This window comes from Pelobates fuscus, chromosome 5 (genome assembly GCF_036172605.1).
Source record: "Pelobates fuscus isolate aPelFus1 chromosome 5, aPelFus1.pri, whole genome shotgun sequence".
Taxonomy (NCBI): Eukaryota; Metazoa; Chordata; class Amphibia; order Anura; family Pelobatidae; genus Pelobates; species Pelobates fuscus.
The window spans coordinates 73,531,999-73,544,172 of NC_086321.1; the positions used below are offsets into that span (position 1 = coordinate 73,531,999).

The 12,174-nt window shown below is 37.2% G+C and overlaps 1 protein-coding gene across 1 annotated transcript in view; it reads right to left on the reverse strand.

The window, feature by feature from the left end:
- LIFR (LIF receptor subunit alpha) overlaps window positions 1–4,595 on the reverse strand; it is a 61,523-nt gene extending 56,928 nt beyond the window's left edge. The window contains exon 1 of the mRNA XM_063453990.1: window positions 4,459–4,595. The gene's annotated coding sequence lies outside the window, so the exon portion shown is untranslated. The remainder of the gene's footprint in view (window positions 1–4,458) is intronic.
- Window positions 4,596–12,174: the final 7,579 nt, after the last annotated feature.

Genomic DNA, 12,174 nt, shown 5'->3' on the forward strand with positions numbered 1-12,174 from the left:
ATAATCAGAAAGCAACTTTTTACTTTAGATAGCGCAAAACATTATGTTTTTTTTTTTTTGTTTTGTTTTCTCTAAAAGTTTATTATGGCATTTCAGTTAAGAATGAGAGCCATAGGTTCGTATGGTCACATGGAAAGAAAATATTTAAAAATCAAAAACAGTAAAAATGAAAAGCACTCGAGTTTGTATCATGAAAAAATGCAATGGTTAAGTTGAAGGACATGCACACATTTTACATACAAGCATGTAGGCAAACATGTGATCACCCAAACTAAGTATCAGTTTCAGAAAATGAGGGGATGGGGGGGGGAGGATTACATGGGGAGATCACATTAATATTTGGTTATCCTACATAATTGTGTGTGCCTCTATGTATGTTCTCTAATTTGTTAGATGTGTATACAAACATATCCACTCAATGTGTTAGAGAATTGGGTTTATATTAATTACTGCTCATTTAATGGGCAATCGGCTATGAGTTGGCTTCTCCTATCTTCATCCTGAGATTGTGACAAAAAGTACAGTGATAGAGTGGTTTCAAATATTTTGATGTATTTTTATATAAATTGGTCAATAATTTTCACGTTGATTACCTAATCAAGCAATTTCACAGCAAATCTTCATGGTTAAATAAGTTAGCTCACATTTTTTTTTTTTTTTTTTAAACATCTTCGTTTATTCTTGACAAAGGAAAATAAAAAGTTATGCTTTTCTAAAAGATTTTTGGCACAGGTATTTTTGTTGTAATAATCCATGAACATAAAACAGGAAAAAAAAAAAAAAAAAAAAAAAAGTAGGTTTGAGGATTACACACTCCATTAACTTAGCAGCCTCATTAAACATTCCTGCACCACTATATTCACAGCAACTCAAATTAAGCATTTAAATAGCACTTCGATGCAATACCACTGGATGGATGAATTACTTAAATATTGTAGTTTCTATGACTGAAAAAACAGACATTCTAGAATAAAAATCTACAACAACTTCAAAACTAATGTTGGCCTTTTTTTTTTTTGCTTTACATGAGCAATACATAAAAAATAACCATACGGTATTCAGGCCTTGCATATTGCTGAGCCTACAGCAACAGCGAATGCAAACTGATCAGATCCGTGTTCATCAATTCCGAGGGAGAAAATATTTTCAGGTTACATATTCGAGCAAATCTAGCACAACCATCACGCAAACCAATTCTGGAGCAAAGTTCGAAACATGGAAACATTCAAATGATTTTTATACATAATCCCACAACTATCTTTAAAAAGGGTGCCTGTCAACTCCGAGGTTAGGCAATCTTTTTGGCAAAAAATATTTTAATTTGTAAGGGTTCTTTAAAGGTTTCAGTAAATTGTATTGTATGGTTTCAAATGCACCATCATCCTTCAAAGTCCTGCAAAACGCAGTTCCTCAATTAAAAAGCTGGAGGAGAGGGAGGAAGGCTGTGTCAGATCTTAAAGTTTAATGCTGCACTGGATATTTTATTAATTAGTGCATGGATATTAGTGAAGATTAAAAACACTGGCCAAGTTATTTATAGTTTTGGCCTTGGAAAAACGTTCTTACTAGCATGCTATTAAAAAACAATCGCAAAACCACCCTCATGGACACAGTGCACCCAGATTTTATTCCTGTCAATTAGACAGCATACATCCAAGAAGTAATATATTAAATTAGTTGAGAAATACATTATACTAGAAGAGTGTTGTCTAACACTGGTACTGCAGGCAGGCACCAACTTCACACAAATAAGGTTATAGCTTCTAGTTAAAAAAAAAAAAAAAACAAGTGAGGAAAACCAAAATAAAAACAATCAATTAGTACTTTTCATGTGCACCTCATGGATTTACTGCTAGTACAGCACATTCAGGTTTTTGTCAAACTGCTTTCATACAGTTTTGCAAAATATAAATAAGTAAAAAACAAAAACCGGCTCTGAGAACAGGCTGAAGCTTAGAGAAACTCAGTAGCTTGCCCTTCGGTTAGTCCCAGCTCAGGTCTCAAGAATATTTTCGCTCACTTGTGCCTAGGGGGGTATTAGCTATTCTTTGCCGACGAAGCCCATATAATGCAGAAACGATTGTCTTGGGTTACTCTCTCTCTCGTGGAAAGGGAGCTTGCTGGCATTCAGATTCTGGAATGCCCTTATGGATGGGAACTGTCTGATATGCAAATTATATAACTTCTCTTAGTATTGACAGGGTCACTGCACCCACATTTGAGATGAAGTGGTCTGGATGACTTTAGTGAACCTTTACTTTAAAATGTCCAGTTTACGGTTTAAACTGAACATTTTAACAAATTTTGGTCGAACCAAAAACAAATGAAATTCTTTCCGAGCATATCTTTACTATTTAAACTTAGTCAGCAGAGGCTCAGTAGGCTAAGCATGAGAATACACACCTATGTCCATATAATAAAAAGAAGCATGCATTTAATGATGCATACAGTGATTTACATGTATAAGTGAAACAAGTCATCCAAATTACCAGCTATAACAAAGGTGTTTTTCTTCTTCCCAGATCTTCCCATCCTTCACTGCACCAGCCAGAGAAATGGAAGCTTCGGTCTAAGCTAAGCCTAGAGTTACAGGGCTTTGCTCATTGGCTGACAGCAACCAGCGGACATGCTCAGCCAATTGGCAAGCTCTAAGGTAACGCCTAGGCAGGAGTTTCTGGTTCTGCTGTATTTTATAATGGAGGTTGAGAAAAGTGCTGACTGACCCCAGGTGAGAAGTCAAACAATTCTATAACAGATTAAATACTCACAATGTGAGGAGGGGGGGGCACATCTACAAAACGAATCTGATGAAACTGAAATAAAAATAAAAGATTAATCTATAGGCCCAAATGAAGACCTGTTTGTACAGTCAGTAAAGAATCTAGTGTTCTGGTTCTGTACAACGCCTACATCATTTTTATGATTTAACTGGTTATTTTAACTGTAAATGTGAGATTCTGGAAAAAGATGATGTCATTTCAAGAGAAGTCGAACATTTGCAGAAAAGTAAATGCTATTAATGGGGCAATGTTCCCAGACAGTTTTCCGATTCAAGTCTTACATTTAGAAATGACAAAAAATAAAGTTATGTGCCAGGAGTTCCCTGGCACTTCCTTAACTTAAAGAGTTAAACCCACCATGAATGGTTTAACCCCAGCGCTATTCCTCGCTGTCCACATCCACTTTCAGAAAATCAACCAAAGAAAGTTATTTTCTGCTTAGAGCGGTCAACTAATGCTGTAAACATATTCATAAACATTGCTTTAAAAAGTACTACCTTTCTCAAGCCGTTTGTGTCTATGGAGAGCTACTGATTGGCTTACAGCGACAGTGTCTAAAGGGGACGAAGAGAGCGTCTTGACACTTTTTAATGCATTAAATATTAACATAGATTTTATGGAACTATGGTAGTTATAGTACAAGTATCGACTATCTCCTGAAAGATATTTAGCCCTCAATATGGGTCATTCATGTAACATTTGAGTAGGGTAATAAAAACTAATGAAAATAATAACTGAATTTGGCAGCTGAACTACAAAACCCTGCCATCACAGGGCAGCTAAATATGATGTCATGTTTACTGACATTATTGGTAGGGAAGGAAGTCTCTGGATTAAGTGCATGCCAATAAAAGAGCGCTTTACAGAAACGTGGCATGTCAGTCCTGTAAGCAAGTCCACCAGTGAAACCCATGCACACAGCATTTGAGAAGTGCTTCTACAATCCCCGGAACACCCTGCATTTGCCAAGAAGATTTCATGAGGAGCTTTTTGAGAACGTGATAAATACATTTTACTAGATCCAATTTTGTACGTCAGAGAGAGAGAAAAATGTTCTCTGTCCCTTGTACCACAGATTTGCTTCCTTCTCCAACTCAAAGACTTTATTAAATAGACAACAGTACATTATGTTTATGTAATACAGGATTTCAACAAGGAAATACAAGAGACTACAGTAGGTGTGTTTAAGAAATCTGCTCATGCTCAACATTTATTTTGGGTGTGCAAACATCAGTGTAACAAAGGAAGAGACTGTTTGCACTTTATATATTAAATTGCAGAGACAGGAATTACTATTTGTCTGGCAAAAAACTTCAAATCATGCCTTCGTGCACTTATTCAACTAAACACCGTAGCATCAACATCTAAAAGAACACGTCTGGATTTGTAGTGCAGTAAAAAATAAATAAATATGTATATGATCAAGACAGAATACTTCAAGTGTTACAAGTTGAAGGATACATTTCCGAGGTGGGTGACCAAATGTAATCCAGCTTTATAAAATACCAGATATCAGAATTAAAATGAAATAATGACCTAAGTGGTTCATACTTAGAATTTTATTTTTTTTCAGACAAACATTTAAAAAAAAATAATTTAGCAATTTAAATAATCCAAAACTGGCAAGTAAATATGAAAAATGCCAATCAAACTATAAAAGTTAATTACTACAACTCACAATTGAGATGTGCACAGAAAAGAGGCAGCCTGATTTCAGTCTGTCGGCAGGTGTAATGCAGTTTATGTAAAATCAGTTTGGTAATTGCCAGGGGATTAAATTGACCCTTTCTCAATCGATAGGTGAATAACAGCACCCCGTACCCGCAAAATAAAATTGATAAACTAAGAAAATGGAGAGAATATGAAACCACAATGAACAACAATATGAACAACAAAAGATACTAACCGTGAAATATTAATTTTATTGGATACCTAGGACACAATTTAAAAAATATAGTTTCAATAATCCCTATGGATATATGGGCTTTACTTGTTAAAAAAAAATAAAAAAATAATAATAATATATATTGGTATTTTTACTGTTCATTGGATGAATACCGTCATAGCTTCCTTTCCTATATCCCATGTGAGATTAGCAGTCACTGTCAAGTGTCCTGTAAAGTATATTTTAAAGGGTTACTCCAATGTCCATGACCTTTTCTGCTTTTAGAAGTGGTCATGGAGGAAAGAATATGTACATGCTGCCTAATTTTAGTTATGTGCAAATAACATATCGGTCGGCAGCGCACACAGTTTTTTCCTGAAAATCTGCAAGTAGAAGCTTATAACGAAATATTGCCTCAATTATAATTTGTCCCATCTCTCCTTCACTCCCTCGTACCAGCCTTTAAAGCCCTCCCTGCATCCTTATTCATTATTTCGCTTAATATGTCCACCGCTATGTCCCCATGATATACTCTCTGGCCAGCCCTAACTGCCTCCCTGCTTCTTTGATTGGCTTATTATGCCTGCGGTCCATCAATGCTTTCTTTATGAGAAACATTTGATTGGGCGGCGACATGGAAGTCAATAAAAAGGGGCTAACAAAGAAGCTCGTGGAAACGGTCGGGGAGAGACTAGACCAGCGCTGGATTCCTTTTAAGTTATTTTAAAATAAATAAACGGGGAGGTTGAAAGGGGGGCATCTAAAAAAATATAATAAGGGTAAATAAGGGTAAAAAAAGAAATATGTTGGCATAACCCCCTTTAATTTCTGCTTAGTTTTAGAACAATTGAGCATGAACATGCTCTCAGTAATCTTTCCTAGTGTCCTTCTACTGTGGAAATATCATTTAGAACCCATTTGCTTTCTTCCCAATTTAAAGGAACACTTCAACTATAACCACTATACTGGATCCCCCCCCCCCTCCCCCCCAGAGTAATTAATCTTGGTCCCTCCAGGCAATAGCAAGGCAGCTCTCATTGGTTCAGAGTGTCAGTCTTTATCTGGCCTAAAGTAGTTAGAGGGCACGAAGGCACTTCTTGGCACCATAAGTATAGTGGGCTCTAGTGGTTATTGTGTGGCGGATGGTCCCTTAAAGGGACACTACAGTCACCAAAACCACTACAGATTAATGTAGCGGTTCCAGTGTCTATAGCCTGTCCCTGCAGGCTTTCTAATGTAAATACTGCCTTTTCAGAGAAAGGTGCTGAACGTTGCCCATGAAAATCCATTTACTCCATGCATCTCTACAAGGAGATGCGGATTGGCACAGAGCAGTACTTAGCTGTGCATGCCCAATAGTCTCCCAAAGCATTTGATTGGCTGAGATTGAGATTGATAATATCAGCATTGGAGGCGGAGCCAGTTGCGGTGAGACCATGGCAGGAAAACAGGTAAATGGGCTCACCTTTTCCATGTGATCGTTAAGTGTGTGTTACTCTGTGAATCTGCAAGTGTAAATGTGTGAGTGGTAAAGGACACCGAATTGTGATACCCACTTTGGAGCAGGAATGCTTGTCATTGGTAATAAAGGCAATTTAAAGTGAATTTAAAATGTCAGGCCAAAGTAGACAAACTGGAAAAAAAATGCCGATTTGGAGAATACTTACAATTTGGCTACTTCGGCCTGACATTTGAGAGATTCAGTTAAAATTCCTGATACTTTAGGGAATAACCCCACAAAAAGAGCATTGTGGTGAACTAGCACTCACCTAGATAGTTAAACACTACAGGGTTAGGAATGCATATTTCTAATAACATTTACAGTGCACAGTTTTGGGGGGTTTGTTGGTTTCTTTTTAAGTTTCACTGTAATCAAATAACATGGATGACAGCCAGATTCAAGTAGATATTCACAAATTCTACACTGTAGAATTAAAGAATAAAAAATTTAAAAAATTAAAATCTGGAATATATTTGTCGCTTAAAATGAAATATTTACCATAAGATTGTGTTTTCCTTATATATGCAATCTAAATAGGATGTACCGTAAACAAAAGGCAGAGCTCACTTTTTTTTTTTTTGGAAGCTGAATTCCTAGGTTTATTTCTATGCATAGGGTCTAGGAACCAAGGGTGTAGACGAGGTAAGTAGGTTTGGTTAAAGGAACACTAAAGCTTTACAAATATTAATCTGTATTATGAATTCTCTAGTGCACCCCCACGTACGCAATAAAAAGAAAGGATTTTAATCACCTTTTTCCAGTGCATAGGGTGTCTCGGTGCCGTTTACCTCTCCTCCCCAACACCATCATGGAAAAGGCAGAACAATATAGCATTAGGAATACATGTTTGTATTCCTATAGCGCTCCTTTAAGACCAGCAGTATCTTAAGAGTTTTGCATTGTGTTATACATTTCTTACAGCTCAGAACCATATAATATATTTAACTATCTTGACTGTCATACCACTAAAATAGGATTTCAGTTAGTTTAGGACCAATGAAATGCCAGGCATGTTATGAGATAATTGAGTTGGCTTAACCTCTGGCCCCTACGTGGTTACGAGGCCTTCAATCTTTAGAACCTTGCAGAATTGCCAGCTGGACTAAGAGGAAGCACAAAAGGGAACACAACGATTGGGTAAAAATAAAAAAGTAGTTACTCACTAAGGAATAACATAGCATTATTAAAAAGGCTGACCTGCTATTCACAAAACATGGATGACTCAAAAAATGCTAGCTATAAACTGTAAACAAATGTATGTATTAAAATTACATAATGGATGTATTTTATCTAGAAAGGAATAAAGTGCTAAATTACTTATTTTTAGTGTGAAAATAAAGCATTGTGGGATACCACAACCATCATATTTTTAACCACTATGCCAGCAACATTCAGATAAAAGTAAGAAAAAAAAGAAAACTTACGAACATTCAAATTATTTGTTAGAGAATACTTCTATTTTAATGACTATTGGAATTTAACAGTGATTATCTCAGTACATGAACAAGCATCCCAAAAAAAAAAAAATTATATAAAAAGGTTTCAAACCTGGAAAATATTGGGCAAGCATGACACTGCCATACATTTTATGAACACATACATATGAAAAGAACAAAAGCCTAAATCAACACAAGATAGAGCATCAACAGGGAAACTGTGCAGTTTGGCAACAGAAATCATTTATATGTAAATCCACACATGTGCATTGATAATCACTGAACCATAGAGAGCCAGCAGCTTTGCAGCAAAATAAACGGCTTTTGTACAATTCATTAAAGTAGCTCTATCAGCAAAAATAAACTTCATGCAATCTGCTTCTATATAGCTCCCTGTGTCTGAATTTATTTTTTATAATTATTTCCCCCACATTTTCACTTATTTTGAGATAGATAAAATAAAAATAAGAACTACTTTTTCTTATGATTAGCGATCAAGTTGATAAAACTTGGAGCTTAAAAACAAGTTTTTGTTTCAGTTGCCAATCAGATTTACCCACAATCCATCAGTAAAATCAATTCCAAAGAATGGCAAACTGCAGACATTAAGAACAGAGGAGAACAAAAATTACTGTGTCCAGATAGTGAGACAGGGCCGATAAAAGAAAGCAAAACAAAATTATTATTATTATTGCCATGTATATAGCACCAACAGATTCCGTAGCGCTTTACAATATTATGAGAGGGGATTTAACTATAAATAGGACAATTACAAATAAACTTACAGGAACAATAGGTTGAAGAGGACCCTGCTCAATCGAGCTTACATTCAAAAGTGGTATATTTACTGTAACACTATTCTTCCACAACGTCCTGGTTGTCACTTGATTAGAATGCATTACTTGACAAGATCATGTACATTTATATCCACCTTTAATAAACAGACATTCTTATGATCAAAACAAGTTTTATTCCATGCTATTGTCCCACGATCATATCTGGTCTGAAACTGAAAGTTAATGCTCATGCAGCACTTTTACCCGTGGGAAAAACATTTTGCTTTTAGAATAGCAAACCGTAATCATTTTATATTATTATTTATTTTAATATATTTTAAATTAGCTCTGCACACGTAAGATAAATATTGATGCATCCTTGAACAAAATAGATCATATTTTAACTGATGCAGAAAACAACAAAACACACACACACGCATTTGTGAGCAGCCCGAATCCAATTCAGAATTGAGTAGGCACACATATTTAAGGCATTAAAGTATTAAAATAATCCTAACTGCAAAGGCCCTTAAAAATGGTTAAGTTTAGAACATGCTATTTGAATACAGATCTGGATCCATTTGCCACGGTTTTGTCTTTACTGTTGAAATAGGTTTCTAAGAGTTTAAAAAAATTAGGTACCACCATCTGCAGATGCACTACGAGTTGCGGATGCACTGGTATCCCCCACCCTCCCAACTGCACAAGCGTTTTCCCAACTTCTCCCCTGATTGTTGAAGTTGTCAGTGTGCACAGGCAACTTCTATACATTTGGTGTAATTCTCCCAGATCTAAAGCTGTTGGTCTTACATGCTTTTCTTGTTACAGTCAGTGGGGACTGTTCATGTTCTGAAATCTGCAGAGTACGTTTTGCAATTTATCCCAAACTGGGCAACTTAAATTCAGTGGGACCTCTTGATTAGGTCTCCTCCTACATCGATATTTATTGGGCCATCCCCCGATAATGATTTACACACCTGTAGGTGCCCATAGAATCTGCACATTTAAGGTTCACTGTAACAAGGGAGTGTAGTGGTTTTGCCATGCATACCAATTTAGTAACTATGCTCTGTGCCATGATATGACGACTTTTTCTAAGTTAGGTGTCATGGGGCTGGGATGTCAGTGCAAGGTACACCATGTTATGCACACTATGTTTGCACAATACCACTTGATAGCTGGATACTATTTATCATCAACTACACTGCGGTTGCTGTAGTCTTGTGTGCACCAGCTTGACTACGCATACTGTGAGATGTGTATGCCAAATTTATCGAATTGTATTATTAAAAAATACAATAAAATCCAAGTTTAAAAAAATAAAATGGGGCACCGATAAGGCTTTATTCCCAATGTATAGGTTTACAGAAGGGGTGTGACAGGTCATAAAAGAGACAGTTATATTTAGACATTTTTGTGTCTTTAAACTTCTGCTTTCCTTTAGATGAGGATCTGATAATACTGACGCCAATTGGCCTGTTACATACAGTGCCTTGCAAAAGTATTCACCCCCTTTGACTTTTTACCTATTTTGTTACATTACAGCCTTAAATTCAATGTTTTATTAATCTGAATTTTATGTGATGGATCAGAACACAATAGTCTAAGTTGGTGAAGTAAAATGAGAAAAATATATACATAAAACTATTTTTTAGAAATAGAAAACTTGCATGTGCGTATGTATTCACCCCCTTTGTTATGAAGCCCATAAAAAGCTCTGATGCAACCAATTACCTTCAGAAGTCACATAATTAGTGAAATGATGTCCACCTCTGTGCAATCTAAGTGTCACATGATCTGTCATTACATATACACACCTTTTTTGAAAGGCCCCAGAGGCTGCAACACCTAAGCAAGATGCACCATTAAAGGGAAACTCCAGTGCCAGGAAAACAATCCGTTTTCCTGGCACTGGAGGGTCCCTCTCCCTCCCACCCACCAATCCCCAGTTACTGAAGGGGTGAAAACCTTAGAGCAGGAGGTGACCTCTAGTGGCTGTCTAGTAGACAGCCACTAGAGGTGGAGTTAACCCTGCAAGGTAATTATTGCAGTTTATAAAAAAAAACTGCAGTAATTACAGTTGCAGGGTTAGGGGTAGTGGGAGTTGGCACCCAGACCTCTCCAATGAGCAGAAGTGGTCTGGGTGCCCGGAGTGTCCCTTTAACCAAACACTGCCATGAATACCAAGGAATTCTCCAAACAAGTAAGGGACAATGTTGTACAAGTCAGGGTTAGGTTATAAAAAAATATCCAAATCTTTGATGATCCCCAGAAGCACCATCAAATCTATCATAACCAAATGGAAAGAACATGGCACAACAGCAAACCTGCCAAGAGATGTCCGCCCACCAAAACTCACGGACCGGGCAAGGAGGGCATTAATCAGAGAGGCAGCACAGAGACCTAAGGTAACCCTGGAGGAGCTGCAGAGTTCCACAGCAGAGACTGGAGTATCTGTACATAGGACGACAATAAGCCGTACGCTCCATAGCGGTGGGCTTTATGGCAGAGTGGCCAGAAGAAAGCCATTACTTTCAGAAAAAAACAAAATGGCACGTTTTGAGTTTGCTAAAAGGCATGTGGGAGACTCCCAAAATGTATGGAGGAAGGTGCTCTGGTCTGATGAGACTAACATTGAAATGTTCGGCCATCAAAGAAAACGCTATGTCTGGCGCAAACCCAACACATCACATCACCCAAAGAACACCAACCCCACAGTGAAACATGTTGGTGGCAGCATTCTGTTGGGATGTTTTTCAGCAGCCAGGACTGGGAAACTGGTCAGAGTTGAAGGAAAGATGGATGGTGCTAAATACAGACATATTCTTGAGCAAAACCTGTACCACTCTGTGCGTGATTTGAGGCTAGGACGGAGGTTCACCTTCCAGCAGTACAATGACCCCAAACACACTGCTAAAGCAACACTTGGGTGATTTAAGGGGAAACATGTAAATGGCCTGGTCAAAGGCCAGACCTCAATCCACTGGAAAATCTGTGGTCAGACTTAAAGATTGCTGTGCACAAGCGCAAACCATCCAACTTGAAGGAGCTGGAGCAGTTTTGCAAGGAGGAATGTGCAAAAATCCCAGTGGTAAGATCTGGCAAGCTCATAGAGACTTAACCAAAGCGACGTGGAGCTGTGATTGCCGCAAAAGGTGGCTCTACAAAGTACAAAGTATTGACTTTAGGGGGGGGGGTGAATAGTTACGCACATTAACTTTTTCTGTTATTTTGTCCTATTTGCTTCACAAATAAAAAAAAAATAAAAAAAATCTTCAAAGTTGTGGGCATGTTCTGTAAATTAAATGGTGCAAATGTTCAAACAATCCATGTTAATTCCAGGTTGTGAGGCAACAAAACACGAAAAATGCCAAGGGGGGTGAATACTTTTGCAAGGCACTGTATAACCCTCAATCTGGAATTAAAGGGATTCTATAGTGTTAGGAATACAAAGCTGTATCCCTAACACTATAGTGTCCTCTGGTATTTTTACACACATGCAATGTAACTGGTAATCCTCATCTCCACAATAGGGAAAATAAAGAATATATATATATATATATATATATATATATATTTATTTTTTATTTTTTTTTAAATAGTTTTTTTTTTTTTTTTTTTTTTTTAAGGAGCACCCCATTGTACTGGTTATGTAGCTACAAATTTCCCCCTGCTAGCCTTCCCTCTATGGAGTCAGTGAGAATGTGATGGAGCTTGGGCTCTCAAAACAAAGTAAGCCAAGTGCAAGACAAATCCCTAGCACCATAACTGAATAAATGTGTAGTGGATATGGTGT